Source organism: Microtus pennsylvanicus, chromosome X (genome assembly GCF_037038515.1).
Source record: "Microtus pennsylvanicus isolate mMicPen1 chromosome X, mMicPen1.hap1, whole genome shotgun sequence".
NCBI classification, from domain to species: domain Eukaryota; kingdom Metazoa; phylum Chordata; class Mammalia; order Rodentia; family Cricetidae; genus Microtus; species Microtus pennsylvanicus.
The window spans coordinates 90,067,638-90,089,243 of NC_134601.1; the positions used below are offsets into that span (position 1 = coordinate 90,067,638).

Consider the following 21,606-nt stretch of genomic DNA (forward strand, 5'->3'; position numbering starts at 1 on the left):
CAAATAAGTGGGGTTTTACTACAGGTGCCCATGCATTCAAGGCTGCATCCTCCTTTCTCTTCAATGAGGTTACTGGCATTACTTTGAGGTCTCTGATCCATTTGGACTTGAGTTTTGTGCTTGGGAGTAGATATGGATCTATGTTGTAAGAGAGTGGGCTGCGTTCCCGGCGGCCGACTAGCTAACCCCTGAAATAACCTCACAGAGGTATTAATTAAATTGCTGCCTGGCCCATTAGCTCTACCCTCTTATTGGCTAACTCTCACATCTTGATTCAACCCATTTCTAATAATCTGTATGTCACCACGAAGCCATGGCTTACTGAAAAAAGATTCAGCATGTCTGACCTGGCTGCTTCATAGTAGGCGGCTCTCTGCCTACCTTCTTCCTCCCAGAATTCTGTTCTGTCTACTCCACCCACCTAAGGGCTACCCTATCAAAAGGCCCAGGCAGCTTCTTTATTCAATCAATGAAATCAACACAAATGCAGAAGGACTTCCTATACCAAATCTATTTGCATTTTTCTACACATCAACATCCAGTTATACAAGCACCATTTGTTAAAGATGCTTTCTTTTCTTTATAGTACACTTTTGGCTTCTTTGTCAAAAATCAGGTGCTCATAAGTGTATAGATTAATCTGGGTTTTCAATTCAATTCTAATGATTCATGTATTTTTATGCCAATACCAAACTGTTTTTACTACTATATCTCTATAGTAGAGCTTTATGTCAGGGATTGTAATGCCTCCAGAATTTCCTTTTTTATACAGGATTATTTTGACTATCCTGTTTTGTTTTTTTTTTATTTTTCCATGTGAAGTTGAGTATTGTTCTTTTGAGGCCTGTGAAGAATTGTGTTGAGATTTTTTGGGGATTCCATTGTTTCTGTGGGTTGTACTTGGTAGGATTGCCATTTTTACTCGGCTTATTCAAGAGCATGGGAAGTCTTTCCATTTTGTGATAAACCTCTTTGATTTCTTTCTTGGAAGACTAAAAGTTCTTGTCGTACAGGTCTTTTACTTGTTTGATTGGAGTTACTCCAAGATATCTTTTATTATTTGTGGCTATTGTAAAGGGTGGTGTTTCTCAGCCCATTTACCATTTGTACACAGGAGTGTTACTGATTTTTTGAGTTAATCCAGTATCCTGGAACATTAATGAAGGTGTTTAATAGCTGAAGGAGTTCCCTGGTAGAATATTTGGGGCCACATGTGTATACTATCATATCATCTGAAAATAGTGAAAGCTTAAATTCTTCCTTTACAACTTGTATCCCCCTGATCTCCTTTTGTTTTATTATTGCTGTAGCCAAAATGAAATAGATGAAATTCATATATTTTCATATATATATATGTTATACCAAAATTAAATACATAATTTTAAGTATATATATAATTTATATACATATCTTTAATTTTTGTATATAATATCCAAAAAAACTCATAGAAAATGAACAACTCCCCCATTGAATGACTACTGGGTCAAGACAGGAATTAAGAAATTAAAGAATTCCTAGAATTCAAGGAGATTTATACCCCCAAAATTCCTACCCCAAAAAATTAAACACCCTGTAATAACCCAAACTTATGAGACACTATGAAAGGTGTGCTGAGAGTAAAGTTCATGCACTTAGTGCCTACATGAAGAAATTGCAGAGATCTCATACTAGCAACTTAACAGCACACCTGAAAGCTTCAGAAAAAAAAGAAACAAGGACACACAAGAGGAATAGATGGCAGGAAATAATCAAAGTGAGGGCTGAAATCAATAATATAGAAACAAAGAGAACAATGCAAAGAATCAATGAAACAATGAGTTTGTTCCTTGAGAATATCACCAAGGTATAAAAATCCTTATATAAAATAACTAAAAGTTAGAAAATATCCTAATTAACTATTAGAGATTAAAAATTATAAATTAAGAAGTGTACATAACAACAGACACTGAGAAAATCCAAAGAATCATTAAGACATACTTCAAAAACTTTACTTCATAAAATTGGAAATTCTTAAGAAATGGACTATTTTTTTATAGATACAACTTAACCAAAATTTAATCAAGTACAGACAGACAATTTATATAGACCTATAACCCCCAAGGAAATAGAATCAGTCATTAAAATCTCCCAACAAACAAAGCCCAGGGCCAGACAGTGTTAGCTCAGAATTCAAAGAAGAGCTAATATCAGTATGCCTTAAATTATTCCACAAAATAGAAAGAGAATATTGTCAAATTCATTTTATGAGGCCACAGTCACCATGAAAACCAAACCACACAATGATTCAACCAAGAAATAAAATTGCAGACCAATTTTCCTCATGATCACTTAAGCAAAAATAATCAATACAATACTGGCAAACTGAATCCAAGAACACATCAAAAAGATTACCCACCATGATCAAGTTCAATTCATGCCAGAGATGCAGGGATGGTTCCATATATGGAATGATGTCAATGTAATTCACCATATAAACAAACTGAAAGAAAAACAACACATGATCATCTCATTATATAATGAAAAAGACCTTGATAACATCTAACACCGTTCATGATAAATGTCTTGGAGAGATCACAGATATAAGGAGCATACCTAAAAATAGAAAAAGCAATTTACAGCAAGGCTATAGCTAAGATCCAATTAAGTGGAGAGAGAAACTCAAAGCAATTCCACTGTAATCAGGAACAAGACAAAGCTGACTACTGTCTTCATATTTATTCAATAAAGTACTTGAGGTTTTAGCTAGAACAATAAGACAGCTAAATGAGATTAAATGTATATAAATTAAAAAGAAAGAAGTCACAGTATAGCTATTGGCAAGAGATGACAGCATACATAAGCAGCCCCAAAATACTGCCAGTGAATCTGTATAGCTAAAAAACATTGTCAGTAAAGTGCTTAGATACAAGACTAATTAAAAAACAATTAGTAGCTTTTCAATATACAAATGGCAAATGGGTTGAGAAAGAAATAAGGGAAGCAATACTCTTCACAATAGACACAAATAATATAACTATCTTGGGGAAACACTAACTAAGGAAACGAAAACCCTTTATGATAAATTCTTTAAGTCTTTGAAGAAGGAAATTAAAGAAGATACCTGAAGACAGAAAGAGCTCCCATGCTCATGGTTTGGTAGCACTAACTCTGCTGACTGTAGGGAAAATGACCATCCTACCAACAGCAGGCTATAGCCTCAATGTAATCCCCATTAAAATTATAACAAAATCCTTTATGTACCTTGAAAGAACAATACTCAACTTCATATGTGAAAACAACACCCAGGATTAGTAAAATGATTCTATATAATAAAAGAACTCCTGGAGGTATCCCCATCCCTGATTTCAAGCTATAATGAAGAACTCTACTAATGAAAGGTGTAGGGTATTGTCATGAAAAAGATATGTTGATCAATAGAATCAAATTGAAGATCTAGACATAAACCCGTAAATCTAAATCTATGAACACTTCATTTTTTATAAAGAAGCCAGAAATATGCAATGGAAAAAAATGAAGTTTCAACAATGATACTGGCCTGACTGGATGTTACCTGAAGGTTTATTAAAAAAAAATGACATCATGAAATTTGCAGTCAGATGGATGAAACTAGAAAAAAAATCATCCCGAGTGAGGTAACCCAGACTCAGAAAGACAAACACGGCATGTATTCACTCATATCTGTATTTTAGCCATAAAGCAAAGGCTAACCAGGCTATAATCCACAGCTCCAGAGAAGCTAGGTAAGAAGGAGACCCTTAAGAGAGACATGCATGAGTTCTCAGTAGTCCTCATTGTTCGCTATGTTCAGCGAGTCCGGTTTTATCCTAGGCTTTTTCAGACCCGGGCCAGCTGGCCTTGGTGAGTTCCCGATAGAACATCCCCATTGTCTCAGTGTGTGGGTGCACCCCTCGCGATCCTGAGTTCCTTGCTCGTGGGAGCCTAGGCAGTTTGGATACTCATCATACTAGACCTAGATGGAGGTGGGTGGTCCTTGGAATTCCCACAGGGAGGGAACCCTGATTACTCTATGGACTGACAAGGGAGGGGGACTTGATTGGGGGAGGGGGAGGGAAATGGGAGGCGGTGACGGGGAAGAGACAGAAATCTTTAATAAATAAATAAACGGGGAAAAAAAAGAGAGACATGCATGGATTACCATAGGAAAAGAAAATAGATAAGAGCTCCTGGGTAAATGGGACCATGGTGGTAAAAGAAGGGGAAGAGAACATGAAGGAACAGGGTGGTGGAGTTGGGGGAGGGACAGAGAAGAAGAGCAATAAAAGAGACATCTTGATAAAAAGAGTCATTAGGGGGTTAGGGAGAAAACTGGTGCTAGGGAATTTCCCAGCAATCCACAAGGATGACCCCAGCTAAGACTCCTAGCAATAATGCAGAGGGTACCTGAACTGGCCTTCTCATGTAATCAGTTTGGTGACTACGCTAGTTGTCATCATAGAACTTTCATTCAGTGACTATTGGAATCAGATACAGAGATCCACAGCCATGCACTGAGCCAAGCTCCTGGAGTACAGTCAAAGAGAAAGAGAAGGGATATATGAACAAAACAGGGGAGATAGAGACAAGATCATGATGGGGAAACCCACAAAGCAGCTGACCAGAGTTAGTCAGAGCTCATGGACTCTGCAATGACAGCTGAGGAGCTTGCATGTGTGACCAAACTAGACCCTATGAATGTGAGTTGACAATTGTGTGACTTGGTTTATTTGTGAGATCCCTGGCAGTGGGACCAGGATTTATCCCTGGTACATAAATTGGCTTTTTAGAGCACATTCCCTATGGTGGGATACATTGCTCAGCCTTGATGCAGTGGGAGGGAGTTGGTCCTTCCTCAACTTGATATATCAGGCTTAGTTGACTCCCCATGAAAGAGGCCTTAACATCTCCATGGAGTAGGTGTGGGGGGAAGTTGGGGTGAGGTGGGAGTAGGGGAGGGAAGGGAAACTGTGGTTGGTATATAAAATGAATAAAAACGAAAAATCAAGAAAAAAATGACTTAAACATAAAACTAGATACACTGAACCTGATAGATGAGAAAGTAGGAATGACCTTAAATTCATTGGCATAGGAGACAATTTCAACAGACCAACAATAGCACAGTCAATAAATCCAACTAATTAATAAATGGGACCTCATGAAAATAAAAATCTTCTGTAAGGCAATGGATACTGTCAATAGGAAAAAAAGACAACTGAAAGAATGGAAAAATATTTTCACCAATTCCACATCTGACAGAGGGCTAATATCCAAAATACAGGAAGAGCTTAAGAAACTAGATATCAACAAACTAATCACATTAAAAATGGGGTACAGATCTAAACAGAGAACTCTCAACAGAAGAATCTCAAATGGCCCGAAAACACTTAAAGCAATGTTTGGAATCCTTAACCATCAGGGAAATGCAAATCAAAACTATTTTGAGATTCCATCTTATACCTGTCAGAATGGCTAAGATGAAAAACACAAGTGCCAGCTCATAGTGTTGAAGATGTAGAGCAAGGAGAACACCTCTCCACTGCTGGTGGGAGTGCAAATTTGTACAGCCAGTTTGGAAAGCAATATAATGGTTTTTCAGAAAATTGGGAATCAAGCTGCCATAAGACCCAGCTGTTTCACTCTTGAGCATATACCCAGAGGATACTTCATCCTATCACAATGACACTTGGTCAACTGTGTTTATTGCAGTTCTATTCATAATAGCCAGGAACTGGAAACAACCTGGCTGTCCCTCAACTGAAGAACGGATTAAGAAAATGTGATACATTTATACAGTGGAGTATTTACTCAGCTGTCAAAAACAATGCCTTCATGAAATTTGCAGGCAAAGGAAGGGAACTTGAATACAATCATCCCAAGTGAGGTAAGCCAGATCCAGAAAGGCAAGCATGGTATGTACTCACTTACATATAAGTGGATATTAGCTGTAAAGCAAAGGATAATAATGCTATGTTACACAGATCCAGAGAGGATAGGTAATAAAATGGGCTTAAATGGGGATGGAAGGAAGTCCCTGGGAAGGGGAAATACAATATATTTCTTTATTGGTGGACTGGGGGCAGGTGAGATTGTGAACAATAAACATCAATTGGGGAGGGATTAAATACTTGGAGAATGACTAGTATTGAGGTGCATTTCTGGGCCAGGTGAAAACATAGCATAAGGGAAATTCTATGGAATCTTAGAGCAGCCCTAGCAAAACCTTCTAGTAATGGGGACACAGAGCCTGAAGGCCTCAATAGGAGAGATTTTGATACCAACCCAGCCACAATATCTTTATCCTACAGCTTGTCTTATACGGAGAGCATTCTGGGACAGGAGCCTAGCAGAACCTCATCAAAGAGACCAGACTTCATCCAGGAACTTACAGGAGCAGATGCACTGTCTCATAGCCAAACATTAGACAGAACTCCAAGAGTCATATGGAGGAGGGAGACAAATGAATCAAAGGAAACAGAGGAGTCAGGGACACAATGAGAACAGAGCCTACAGAATCAATTGACTGTACTCCTGGGGGCTCTCAGAGATTAGGGAGTCTGTAGAAATCTGACCTAGATTTGTGGTTGCTTTCTTTTTATCTTTTGGGTCCTGCCACCCAACTCCCAAATGAATACAAGAAGACTTATTGACATGTTCTTATGAACGCCCAGCCTTATCTTGGCTTGCTTCTAGCCAACTTTTCTAACTTAATTACTCTGTTTCTCTTTAACTACCTTTTGCCTCTGGGATTTTTACCTTTCTTTATTCTATACATATTTTTTTTTATTTCTTCTTACTCCACATCTGACTGAGTGGTTAGGTGGCTGGACTCTGGATCTTCCTCTCCTCCTTTTCTCATTCTTCTCTCTTCACTCTCTTCCCTTAGGTTTCTCCTCCTATTTATTCTCTTTGACTGACAGCTCCACATATTTCTCTCTCTTACCTGGCTATTGGCTGTTCAGCTCTTTATTAGACTGATTAGGTGTTTTAGGCAGGCAAAGTAACGCACATTTATAGAGTTAAACAAATGCAACATAAAAGAATGCAACACATTTTTTGCATCACTAAATAAATATTCCACAGCATAAATGAATGTAACACATTTTAAACTAATAGTCTATGATAGTCCTCTGCATATATGTTATGGCTAAGTGGCTCGGTGTTCTTGTGGGATTCTCAACAGTGGGAGCAAGTGAAGTTGCTGACTCTTTTGCCTCCCTTTGGGACCCTTGTACTTCTACTGAGTTGTCTTATACACATAAGATATAAGAGTATATACCTGATCTTATCGTAGCTTGTTATGCCATATTTGGTTGATGTCCCTTGTAGGCCTGATCTTTTCTGGGAGTGATGGAGGGAGTGTGGTATTAGGTGAAAGGAGAGATGGTGGGAGAGACTATGAGTAGTTACAGGAGGGAAAGTGCAGCCAGAAGACCCTGAGCTGGAACTGACATGAAAGCTTTATCCCTGAGGACTCTCTTTTATGGTAGCAAAAGTGACATGCAAGATTCAAAGGAGAGAAGCAACCAACAGTCCTACCCAGCTATGATGCCTAAGAACCACAACAAAAACAAGCATGACAAGATAACCCTAAAGTTACAGGCATGATATGTACATCTTGGCAATAACCAATAGCTTTCTAATTATACTTAAGGCCTTATCAACAAGTGGAGACTGTGACTGTTATTGGAAATCTAGCCAGCTACTCAGAACTAGCAAAGCCATGGAACTTGGAGAAAATGTATGACTACCACTTTACTAAAGCAGCATATTCCCTACTCCATTGTAACTATATGCTCTCATATCCACAGATAAGTGTAGTCCTCATCACTCATCAGGTAAACTTTGCATAAGAAGGAAATCATTGCAGAAAACCACTACCAACTTAAATGCAGAGATCTAGGGCCCAGTTCCAATGGATATATCTGTAGTAATAGGGGCGTGTGGCGGGGCTGCGTCCCCAACACCCCAAGCCGCCTGCCCGGCTAGCTTTACCCCGAAATAATTACACAGACACTGTATTCTTTTAATCACTGCTTGGCCCTTAGCTCTAGCCCTTACTGGCTAATTCTCACATATTAATTTAGCCCATTTCTAATCATCTGTGTAGCGCCCCTAGGTGCGCTTACCGGGAAGATTCTAGCCTAAGTCCATCCTGGGTCGGAGCTTCATAGCGTGCGTCTTCCCTGGAGCAGGTAGCATGGCGTCTCTCTGAAGGCGTCTGCTCTGGAGAGGAGAGCTGCGGAGTCTGACCTCACTTCCTCTTCCTCCCAGCGTTCTGTTCTGTTTAGTCCTCCCACCTATCTCCTAACCAATGAGAGCCAAGCAGCTTCTTTTATTTTAACCAATGACCTTCCTCCATCATATATCTATGGAACAGCTCCCACCCCTACAATCCAGGGAAGATTATAGAAGAGGCAAGACTGTAAGAGAGAGAAAATCAGGAACTATGCTAGGAGAATTGCATTTCCTAGGAATGGCAGAAGCTACACCCATAAAATTCTCCCAACATGACTTCCTTAGTATGTGTTGAACAAGGACAACAACAATATACATGCTAATGTAGACTTGGGAAAGCACAAGGGATCTCAATCCTAGAGGAAAAACTAGAGGGAATTAAGACATTCTGAGAGTAGGAGAAATAGTTTTCCCTAGGAAAGAGCACATCAATTGGTTAGCCAATATCAAATGCTCAGCCCTGAAAAAATACACAAAAATAACATTATATAGATAGTAAATTTATTTCTATATTTAGGAATGTGTGTATATATATATATATATATATATATATATATATATATATATATATATATATATAATTTACACATCCATATGGCCTGAGTTTGGAGATGAGAAAATAAAAGGAAAATAGTATAATTATAATTTCAAAAATCAGAAGAAATAAAATATTTGCAAACCAAATTCAAAAATACATCAAAAAGATTTTTCACTGTGATCAAGTTGTTTTTTATGTAATAGAAAACACTTGTCCCTACAAGTATTCTATTTCTTTTCATTTACTTTAATTAATCAATAATTCTGTTCTTTTCATCTTATTAGATTTAAATTTATATATGAAGGTTAATTATATTTGTTTATGGTACATTTAAATTTACATTTTCTATAAAAATTTAAAACGAAATAGCTTCATTTATTTCCTAGCACTTTCATTATATAATTATGGAAGACTTATATTTCACTGTTATTACTGAAGCTTAGTATTGTTTTTTTTATGGCATTTGTGTCAATCATTATTTCTTACATTCAAGTTTTCTTTATGGTTTGATTTTTATACTTAATTAATTCTTTACTCCCAGGGAACTCACATTTCTGTAGTGATGAGGCGAGCAGGTCTGCTTTTCATCCTGCCCGGCACCCAAACGGCTAGCTTAGTCCCAGAAATAATAACACGGAAAATGTATTCTTTTAAACACTGCCTGGCCCATTATTTCTAGCTTGTTATGGTCTAACTCTCAAATATTGATTAACCCATTTCTAATAATCCGTGTAGCAGCATGAGGTAGTGACTTACCTGGAAAGATTCAGCATGTCTGACTTGGCAGCTGGTTCCATGGCATCTGCCTCACTTCCCTTCTTCCCAGCATCCTGTTCTGTCTACTCCACCCACCTAATTTTCTGCCATATCAAAAGGCCAAGGCAGTCTCTTTATTAACCAATGAAAGTAACACATAGACAGAAGGCCCACCTACATCCGTGTCCTTATTTGAAAACTTTATTCTGTCCTTGTCCTTTAGTATTAATTTTCTTAGTCCCAGAATCAATGAAATATGTGATGTCAATGCATTCTGGCATCCAGTGTTCCTTGTGGAATTTTACATGCCAAATTACTTTTCTTTCATTTTTTATAAAATATGTTTTTTTTTATTTTTTAAACCTAGAGACTCACTTTTTCATTATATATCCAAAATTCCTGAAGATTTAGATGCAGATTTTCTATACCATGATTCTTATTCTATTATATTATTTTGTCATTAGTCTATGTGGTATAGGAAAAGAAATACTGAGAAAAAGATCCATTGATAAATATACCATAAAACAGAAATTCAGACATTTATAGCTTAAAACCTACACTGGATAAGGTATCTGATTATGGCTGAGGAAACAAAAAGAATACAACTATTCTATCGCTCCATCAGCTCCTCTTCAAGTACTGAGAATCTACTTGATGAATTCCCATCAAACTTCTAACTTTAGACCCATGAACTTTGTCTACTGTAAGATAGGACATTTTGCTGTTGGCTGCAACAATGTTAGCCACTCGCACAGCTACAGAATCTGGAAGACTGAAAAACTGGAAAACTGGAGTCTCAAGTCTGGTACTGGGGTGTTATTTAGATTATCTGTCTTCAGAGGAGCATTATCATCATAAGTGATCTAACTTCATTTAAAAATGTACATATATGACTGTATATGCATACACACATATATATATAGTTACATATCACATGTAATTTTACGTGAATATTAAATATTATATATTGATATATGTGATATATAAAGAAAGAAAAGAGAGCCCTGAATTTCAGAGGAACATGAGAGGGCTTGTAGAGTGTAGAGGGGTTGTCTTAGTATTATATTGCTCTGTAGAGACAACAAACAAGGAAAATCTTATAAAAGAAAGAATTTAATTAGTGGCTTACTTATAGCTTCTGAGGGTTAGTACATTATCATCATGGCAGTAAGTAGGCAGGAGTAGTGCTAGAGCAGTAGCTGAGAGCTTTGTATCCTGATCTGCAGGCAGAAGGCAGAGCGAGAGCAAGAAGAAGAACATGTGAGTAAGGGGAGCTGGCATGGGCTTTTGAAACCACACAAGTGACACATCTCCTCCAACAAGATACAGCAACTCCAACAGGACCACACCTACTAATCCTGCCAAATAGTCCATTAACTGGTAACTAAACATGCAATATATGAGCATATGGAGGAATTTTTCATCCAAACCTTTATAGAGAGGTGAATGCTGTAATTTTGTTTACTTAAAAATGAAGCAAATTAAAAGACACTACCCAGAGTAAGTAACAGGTTTTAGGAGAGAACCAATTATTGTTACTTTACTAGATCACCATAATTCCTAACTGTATTCTAAAACATATCCTTATATACACAGATAAGTGTAGATCTCACCCCACCTCAAAGAAACTTCATAAAAAATATATACAACTACAGAAAGCCATAACAGGTCATAATACAGAGATCAATCTATTTTGTTGATGCCTAACCCAATTGGAACACAAATTATGTACCTGTAGCTCAAGGAACATTAAGGAAACAGGAACACAAAGATTATAAGAACCAAAGAACAAGAAATTCTGATGTGAGATTGCATTTCCTAGAAATAACAGGGAAGTTTCATCCAGGAAGCCTCAACCATGTGGCTGCCTAAAGAAGACCTGAATAATTATAATATCAAGTATAATAATGAGAAAGAGGGAACCTGAAAGGAACCCAAACCTAGTGAAAAATTATAGTAAAATAATGACTGCAAAGCAATCATTCAACTGATCTTTCATGGTGAACCTGAGTTTAATTAGGAGTACTTCAGCAACATGGATAAGTGGTTATTTACATGATCATGAGCAACTTATAAATGGTTGCACCACTCAAGCAAATACCTCTACCTCTGTTTCTCTAAAAAAATATCAATTGTCTATAAGTAAATTAAAAATTGAAGAAAATTTCCTAAATGTAGAAATAGAAATCTCATACAGAACAAGAGGTACACAAAATAGCAAAAGGACTGGAAAAGAAACAGCCTACATTGTATTACAGTTAATCACTGAAATTATAAAACAAAGAAAGTATACTAAAAGCTACAAGAGAGAAGGGTAAAGTCAAATGGAAAGGCTGGTATATTTGAATAAAGGTTGGCTTTTCAACTATATTTTCAAAGTATTAAAAGAAAGATGGGTTTGAATTGGCGTAATTCAAATTCTGAAGGACAAAACTGCTAACCTAGTCTAATAAACTTACCCAAACTATGTGTCTTAAGTGAATTGTAAAACAAAAACATTCCACAACAAAAGAAGGTTAAAGGAATTCTTTACTCTGAAGAGAATGACAGAAAAACTCAGTGGCTAATGGAGGAAAACATAAATGATGCTTAGATACTTGTTATAGAAAAGAGGACCTAAGAGTCTCCAAACACTACAAAATCAATAAAAGAAGCAATATACACTTCAATAATAGCTCTGAATATTCTCTCATAAAAACACAAACTAGCATATTGAATATAAAAACAGAATCTCTCATTTTACTGCCTCCAAGAATGATATTTCTGCATAAAAATAAATTATCTTCGGGTAATGCTAACTAAGCAGGTGAATGTTTTTTTGTTTGTTTGTTTATATAGTAGATTATACTTACAGATTTTCTTACATTGAACCATCCCTGTATCTCTGGGATTAACCTTACTTGATTATGGCAGATGATCATTTTTGTGTGTGTTTTGATTTTGTTTGCAAGTATTTTACAATAGTGTTCATGAGAGAAATTGATTTGTATTCTCTTTATATTGAGTCTTCCTGTGGTTTGCGTATCAGGGTAACTGGAGTCTCAAAAAAAGAATTTTGTAACGGTTCTTCAATTTCTATTGTGTGGAAGAATTTGAGGAGTATTGTTATTAGTTCTTTGGCAGTCTGATAGAACTCTGCACTGAAACCATCTGGCCCTGGGATTTTATTTATTTATTTATTGGTTTGAAGACTTTATTTTATTTTATTTTACTTGGTTTTTTGAGATAGGATTTCTCTGTGGCTTTGGAGCCTGTCCTGGAACTAGCTCTTGTAGTCCAGGCTGGCCTTGAACTCACAGAGATCTGCCTGCCTCTGACTCGCCAATGCTGGGATTAAAAGCTTGCACCACCACTGCCTGGCTGGTTTGAAGACTTTTAGTGACTGCTTCTATTTTCTTAGGGATTATAGGTATCTTGAAATTGTTTATCTGGTCTTGATTTAATTTTGGTATATGATACCTATCAAGAACTTTTTTCTATTTCTTTTAGATATTCCATTTTTGTTGAGTGCAGGTTAAAAAAGTATGACCTAATTAGTCTCTGGATTTCCTCTGTGTTTGTTGCTATGACCCCCTTTTTCTTTCTGGTTTTGTTTATTTGGATATTCTTTCTGTGTCTTTTAGTTAGTTTCGATAATGGTTTGTCTATCTAGTTAATTTTCTCAAAGAACCAACTCCACTTTATTGATTCCTTACAATGTTCTCTTTGATTTCTACCCTTAGCTTGGTTATTTTCTGTCATTTACTCCTCTTGGGTATGTTTGCTTCTTTTTGACTAGAGTTTTTAAATGTACTGTTGAGTCACTGGTGTGAAATTTCTCCAAATTCTTTATATATAGGTACTTAGTGCTATGAACTTTGCTTTTAGCACTGCTTTCAGTGTCTCATAAGTTTGGATCTGTTGTGGATTCATTTTCATTGAATTAAACTGAAGACTCATTCTACAAGAGGAAAATCATATGTGGTACTAGAAATCCAGCAAGTTTCCAGGAGCAAGTGAAAAAAGAATCTATTATCACTGTTTGGTTTAATCTTAAGAAAAGCCACTCCTCTGGCACAAATAACTCCAATTAGACCAGACTAGGCCAAATAAAAATGCCTGTGTTTAATAAATGCAGTACTCTCGGGTAGACTGAGACAGCATGGTGGGGAGAGGAGCAAAGGCAAACCCCAGAGAGACAGAATCTCAGGATTCTGTCCTCTGCCCTTGAAAATGCCCTGAAACAAAAGTTTAAAATAAACCAAAACAAAGCAAAATAAAACACACTGAAAAACAAAAGCCCAAACAAGCAAACAATAACTAAAACAAAAAAATTAAACAAAGCTCAGCGTAGAAGCCTTAGTGTGGCCCAGTGAGTCATACAGTATGCCTTTAGTTCAGATATCTATCTTTACTTGTAAGTGTTCATTGCAATGAGTCATTGATCTGGTTTGAGGCTTCTGGTTCCTGCTACACTCTACACTATGGATGCTGGACCATTCCTGGGACTCTTCTTGGAGAAATAAGGTAACTAGCAGGCATTATGACTCAAGTGCTCAAATGGACTTAACAGATATTGAGAGAACATTTCACACAGAATAAAAGAATGAATATACCTTATTTTTACTTGCTCACAAAGCAAGTATCAATAGAAACAAAACTATATAATAACTTACTTTATCTCATCAGATTATCATGGATTAAATTTGGAGTTCAATAAGAACAGAAACTACAGAAAGCCTATAAACTCGTGGAAATTGAACAACTGTCAACTCAATTGACACTGAGTCAAGGAAGTAATAAAGAAATTGAAGATGCTAGACCATTGTACATTTTTTTTTGTTCTTTGTTTTTATTTTTAGAACCAAGAAAGCTAGACTGCAGGAAAGAGGCATTCAGGTCAGAGCCAGCTTGAGTCATCTGAGTCTTATGTTCTAATTATGTGGCATCTGCAGTGATAGGGTCCTGAACCAAGTATTATCCTTATACCAAAAGTAGATAAGGATTTAACAAAAAATAGGAGAAGTATAGGCCAATCTTCCTAATGATGAAGGGTGTAAAATTCTCAATAAATATTTGCAAACCAAATTCAAGCACATCAAAAATATTATGAAGTAGGCTTAATTTAAGAGATGCAGAGATGGATCCATATATGCAAATCAGTAAATATAATTCACTATTTAAATGGACTCAAGGCCAGAAACCATAAGCTGTGTCAATGGAGAAAAGGTCTTTGGCAGATTTCTACATAGCTTCACCTTAAAAGCAATGGAGAGAATAGGTATGGAAGGAACATATCTCAACAAAATAAAGAATATATATGACAGACCTATAGTCACCATTCCACTATGATCTGAAATAATAGTGTATAGTATACAGTATCAATACCACACTTGAAATCTTAGCTAAAACTCTACACAAGAGAATAAAATTTAAAAAATGCAATAGAAATGAAAAAGTCAAAATATCCCTGTTTTCAGGTTATAGAGTTCTTTATAATGGAGATCCCAAAATCTAAATTAAAAAGTCCTAAAGCTGGTAAACACTTTCAATGAAGTGGCAAGACAAAATTAACATACCAAAACCTGGTAGCCAATTTGCATATCAAAGAGAAAGAAACTGGGGGAATCAATACTTTTCATGGTAGCTTAAAGGGTTCATTGGAATAAACTTAGTCAAGTAGGTGAAATTCCTATGTAATGAAATGTTTCAAATACTGAAGAAAGTAACAGAAGAAGACATCAGAAAATAGAGAAATACCCAAGATCCTGGATTGGTAGGATTAATATTTTTAAAATGACTGTCCTGATAAAATAGTCTACAGATTTGATGTAATCCCTACTATAATTTCAACATACTATACCTCATAAATTGAAAACTAATCATCTTGAAATTCACATTGATGACCAAAACAATTCTAAATAATATATGCTTTTGGAGGTATCACTATTCCTGATTTTGAAGTTCAGTAGTTGTAAAAACAGTATGTGCTGGTACAGAAGTAGACACATTGATCAGTGGAATAGGACTGAAGATCTAAATAAAAGTATATTCACCTATGGTCCCTTGAAGTTAAAAATGAAACCTAAAACACATAGTGAAGGAAAGACATCTTCAACAAATGGCGCAGGACAAACTGAATATCTTCATGTTAAGAATAAGACTTGATCTTTGTCTCTCACAGTATACAAACATCAATTATAAATAGATCAAGGAACTCAATGTTAGAAATGAAATTCTAAAACTTCTAGAAGAGAAAATAGTGAGTGTACTTCAGGAAACAGGCTCAGTAAGGACTTTCTGAAAAGGATCCTGGCCACAAATTAAAAAAGGACCAACAATTAACCAATGGGACCTTATTAACAGACATTTGTACTGTAAAGGATACTTTACAGTATAGACATAGTACAGTAAAAGCAATTGGCTGTAGACTCAGGCTACAGAGTGGAAAAATATTTGAGAAATATATACCATAAGGAATAATGCATTTTCAAGAAACCAGAGACTGTCAACCTGAAAGATCAGTACCACATGTAGGATAGTCTCCATTTAGTTCTTGGCTAGAGGGATAGAGAAACCCTTTTCAAAACAATACAAGGCATTACCATTTCTTGTTGTTGCCCACCAGTGCCTGGAGGTCATACCCTATAGTTAAAGAAACCACATGCTCTGATAACACTGTATGGAACAATCAAACTGCTACTGTCCTGGAAGCTTGCTTTCTTTTGACTAGCTTTCATAGTACTTTAGCTATGCTAAAGTCAAGAACAGTCTAACCCTCCTGTGAAACTTTTGATCTACAGTAATGTCTGGCCTGGAAAAATATGTCCATGACTGTAATAGTGGCATAAAAATTATGAGAATTATAACCTCTTTTCTGGTTTAAATAAAGGTTTCCTTGTTAATAAGAAACATATGGCTGATATTTATAAAAAATGGCCAAAGGACCCATGGCTTGGGAATTCTTTGGCCATATAGAAGAGCATACTACAATTATTTTGCTTACTTAGACATACTATTAAACTGCTGTCTAAATATCCCTTTACCCATAAATTAATGTCACTCTCAGTTTAAATCAAAGTATTTTTTTCTTTTTTTGCAGTAGATGGCAATTAATACAAATACAGCTAGCCAGAATGAAGAGAAAACATATCTGTCTTCATTCATCAATATCACACCTTCTTCCAAAGCTTTACCATGAAAGGGGAATTTGAAGGATTCTAAGAGATCCAGTTTTGGAAAGACTGATACAAAATGATATCTTCTGGTCATAAAAGAAACATTGGATTCATGATCTAGCAAATATGTTAGCATGCAAAAGGCATGAACAAGATCAATCTAGTCAAATATTCATCGTGGATGGAGAAGGGGCTAAGGAGGCCCCATATTTATTGAAGTTATCACCCTCCTGATAGGTTGACCATGCTCTGGTGGATGGTTCCACATCCATGAACGTAAGAGCAGGACTAAGTGGGCTCAGGGGGTTATTGCAAAAAGAAAGACAGGAGAGGGGGGAGGTTTGGAGACATGACTCAGTGGTTCATCTCTCTTTCAGAAGGCCTGGGTTTAGTTTCTAGCACCCACATGGTGTCCCTCAACAATCTGTTACTTCAGTACTGAGGAAATTGATGCTCTGTACTGGCATCTATGGTCAATATAAGCAAGTGGTTCATTTATATGTAAGTTGGCAAAAATATTAATACACATAAAATATTAATAAATAAATAAATAAAATAAAAGTTTCATAGGGTACAGTATTCAAGAAGAGGTGGAAGAAGTTCAGAGTTTCACTGTGAGGGCAAATAGCAGAGATGTAAAATCCAGAGGCAGCAGAGTGGGAGCAGCGGTGTTGATAGAAGGCTGCTGTGGGAGAGGGAAGTATGAGAGATGAAGAGGCATGAAAGAAGTATGAGAGAATGGATAAGTGAGAGTGAGTGAGCAAAGAATGAATGAATGATGCAAAAGAAGTCTATATGAGAGTGAATGAGTGTGAGTGAGTGTGGGTGTGAGAGTGGTGTGTTTGTAAAGAGAAATATGTAAAGAGATGCTGTAACTGGATATAGATATATGTAATTGGGCAGGAGAGAGATGTATGTTAAGAGAAAGACATTATTTAAGTTGAAGTAAAGAGAAGATTACCATCAGGAAAGTGCGTGCTAATTCCATTTTTTCTTAGATTATCAGCAGAAAATGTGTGCTTGTTTATTTTCTCCTCTGACAGTAAAGTCTTAGCAACCCTCAGATAAGAATTTTTCCTAGGTCCAGCTACTTTGAGGCTTTCTTTTTATTACCCCGGAGCAGATCTCAGGAGCTGGCCTCCCACGGTTCATGATAAGAAAGAAAGCTAAACAAAAAATGTAAGATTGGCAATAAGCTGGGCATTGGACCTGACCTGGAGTGTTGTCAGTATACTCAGTGACACTGTGCTGGAAAAACCCGATTTTCTCTTTCCCCGTAGGAGGCAATTGCAAATAGCTTCTTGGTAAAAGGTAGAACTTGGTGTCTACTTTTCCTTATCTGTGTTAGGATTTTGAACTTGGTCGTGTCTTATGTGTACTGCCACAGTCTCTGAGAGTTCATATATGCACCAGCCCTGCTGTGACTGGATGATGATGATGTCTTGGAGTTATCCTCTACCTCTGGCTTTTAAAAGCTTTCTGTCTCTTCTTCTTCATAGTTCCTTGAGCCTTTAAGGGATGGGTTTAATAAAGGCATCTTAATCAGAGCTGAATGCTCCTAAGTTTCTCACTCTCTGCACATTGTCCAATTGTCTGGCCACAGTTTCCTTTTCTTCCTCTCCCCTAGTTCCTCCCCACTACCTCCCCTCTGTTCTCTCCATTCTCTCCCCCTCTTTTTATATTGAGAAAAAGGCAGGCCTTTCAGGGATATCAACAAAATATGACATATCAAGTTGCAATGAGACTAAGAACATCCTCTTGTATTAACCCAGTATGAGGAATAGGGTCCCAAAATCCAGTAAGCAACAAAGACAGCTCCTGCTTCCACTGTTAGGAGTCCCACAGTAGACCAAGCTGTGTAACATATACTCATATACAGACCAAGACCTGTAACATATACTCAGAAAGTCTAGGTCAGTTCCATGTAGGCTTCCTGGTTGTTGGTTCAGTCTCTGTGAGCCCTTATGAGCCCAGGTTACTTGATCCTGTGAGGCTTGTGGTCTCCTTAACGGCTCTGGCTCCTATAATCCTTTTTTCAGATTGCAGGATTCCTGGAACTGAGCCTAAAATTTGCTTGTGGGCCTGCATCTGTTATGATTAGTTACTGGATAAAGCTGCTCTGATAACAATTGGGCTAGGCACCGATCTGGTCACAACCATCCTAAAATCTACAGACCAAAAGAGACTAGGTAACAAGGAATATTCATAGGAGGATGCCCGGACCTCCCAGGGAAGGAAAAATAGAAGAGATTTTGTGAGTGGACTGAAGGCAGGTGGGGATGGGTTTGGGGGAGGGGAGAGTACTGAAAAAAAAACTAATGGGCAGTGGTGTATTTGGGGGACAAATAAAAACCTGGTTCAAGGGATTCTTCCAGGGATCTACAAGGATGACTCCAGCTAAGACTCCTAGCAATAGCAGAAATGTAGCACAAACTGGCTATCTCCTGTGATCAGTTAGTTGTCCTTTCTATTTATAAGTTATCTTATATTCTATTGAAAGATAAACTTTCTTTGCTTTTCTTTATTTTTTCCTTTTAAGTGGTCTACTTTTGTTTTGTAGGAATGATTACTTCCTAACATCTTTGAGAATACTAGACATACTTGAAAACATAAGATATTGCCCTGGAACTCATTATATAGACCAGGTGGCATCAAACTCATAGAGATCTACCCCCCTCTGCCCCCTAAGTGCTGGGATTAAAGGTGCTGCCACTATGTCTGGCTTTTTATAGCATGTTATTCTATATGATCATCCTGTGTCTGCTTAGAGCAAGTGGATACCCAGCTTTCTCTGCAGTTCAATAGTATTGCTTACTTAACATTCTCCCAAGTAATAGTAACCGAGTTCTTTAAAGATTCAGTGTGTTGGAGTGGATGTATGTCCAATGATCAACTTCATTTTAATGAGTTTGGGAAACAGAAGAGATATTTATGCACTTTCAACTTAGATCTATGTGTTTCTTCCAGTAATTCCTAAGAAAGAGTTACTGCAATGACAGTGAAAAACGTTTTTTAAAAAGTGATTTTGCTTTTATTTCCTTCACATTAAGCCAATCATGAAATTTCACAGTAATTTCTGAGGTAGGGCAGAAGGAAAGTGTATTCAGAATGATCAAGGCCATGGCCTGGTTGGCCCGAGAAGGTGCAAGCTGGGGAGGCCTCACTGGGGAAGCTGGAGGAGCATCGACTGCCCCACTGGCAGGTTGGTGATGTTCCAAGAGCAGGAGAGTTGGTAAGCAATGTCCTCAGCTGCTTCCAGCTTCCGCAGCTCAATCAGGCCATCACCTGCCATGGCCAGTGAATTAATGATCAGCCCTGCTGCCTTGGAGTCACCCTCAACAAAGATGATGGCTGCCTTTGTCTGCTGCCCAGCCTTTTCCACACAAATCTGGCCCCCTCTGCTTCCTGCTGAACCACCCGTTTGGCTTCCGCTGCTTCTGTGAACTCCTTCCCGAAGGTCAGATATGTCAAGGACACGTCATCCAGGATGAGCCCAAACGTTGGTGCTCTCTCTGTGAGGTCATCACTCACCTGCCTGGAGACCAGCTCTCGCTGCGTGATCAATTCTCCAGCTTCAAAGCTAGCCACTACTGACCGACTTCAGGATCTCTCTCGAGGGATGGATTGCAGCACCGCTCATCATAATCCTAGTCGATTCTGGTGTAGATATGAGGAAGCTGGCTGGCCACCGGCTGGAAAAGGATGGGTAGTGTGATATTGACATTCTGCAAATCTTTGCTACCAGTGATGACTGGTACATTTTGTGGTTGCCAGCGGCAGTCAAAGATAATGAGAAAATGAGTCCCTCCCCCTACCACAATGTCCTGTACTCCACAGAACTGGTCAAAGATTACAGCTCTGTGCCGAGCGTCCACATTATATAAGACGGAGTTCATCATGCCTCCTGCAACTGCTAAGGTTAGGCCAAACTTTACAATGGACTCAAACACTTTGGCAGCCAAATCACACCTGCCTTCACTCTGACCTCCACAAGAATTCCCCAACCTCGACTACTGCCCAAAGTACATTTTCAAATTAAAATATAATTGCATTTCCTTGCTTCCTTTTCCTCTCTCCAACTTTTTCCATGTGTTCCTCCTACAACTATGCCTACGATCCCCTCACTCCCTCTTAAATTTGTCCTATTTTCTTTTTTTTTTTATTGGCTCATATGGTAGTTTTATTCTTGATTTTTAAAAACAAACTACATACTATTTTCTGCAGAAGTTGTACTGTTTTACACTCTTTTTTTAAATTTATTTATTTATTAAAGATTTCTGTCTCTTCCCCGCCACCGCCTCCCATTTCCCTCCCCCTCCCCCAATTAAGTCTCCCCCCAGCCCGAAAAGCAATCAGGGTTCCCTGTCCTGTGGGAAGTCCAGGGAACCCCCACCTCCATCCAGGTCTAGTAAGTTGAACATCCAACCTGCCTAGGCTCCTACAAAGCCAGTGCGTGCAGTAGGATCAGAAACCCATTGCCATTGTTCTTGAGTTCTCAGTAGTCCTCATTGTCCACTATGTTCAGAGAGTCCGGTTTTATCCCAGGCTTTTCCAGACCCAGGCCAGCTGGCCTTGGTGAGTTCCCAATAGAACATCCCCATTGTTTCAGTGTGTGGGTGCACCCCTCGCGGTCCTGAGTTCCATGCTCGTGCTCTCTCTCCTTCTGCTCCTGATTTGGACCTTGAGATTTCAGTCCGGTGCTCCAATTTGGGTCTCTGTCTCTGTCTCCTTTCATCGCTTGCTGAAGGTTAATATTCAGGAGGATGCCTGTATGTTTTTCTTTGGGTTCTCCTTATTTAGCTTCTCTAGGATCACTAATTATAAGCTCAATGTCCTTGGTTTGTGGCTAGAAACCAAATATGAGTGAGTACATCCCATGTTCCTCTTTTTGGGTCTGGCTTACCTCACTCAGGATAGTGTTTT

The 21,606-nt window shown here is 37.9% G+C and overlaps 1 pseudogene; it reads right to left on the minus strand.

Annotated features, from left to right (window-relative positions):
• Positions 1 to 19,843: 19,843 nt before the first annotated feature.
• Positions 19,844 to 21,606, minus strand: part of LOC142841596 (prohibitin 1 pseudogene) — a 112,660-nt pseudogene continuing 110,897 nt past the window's right edge.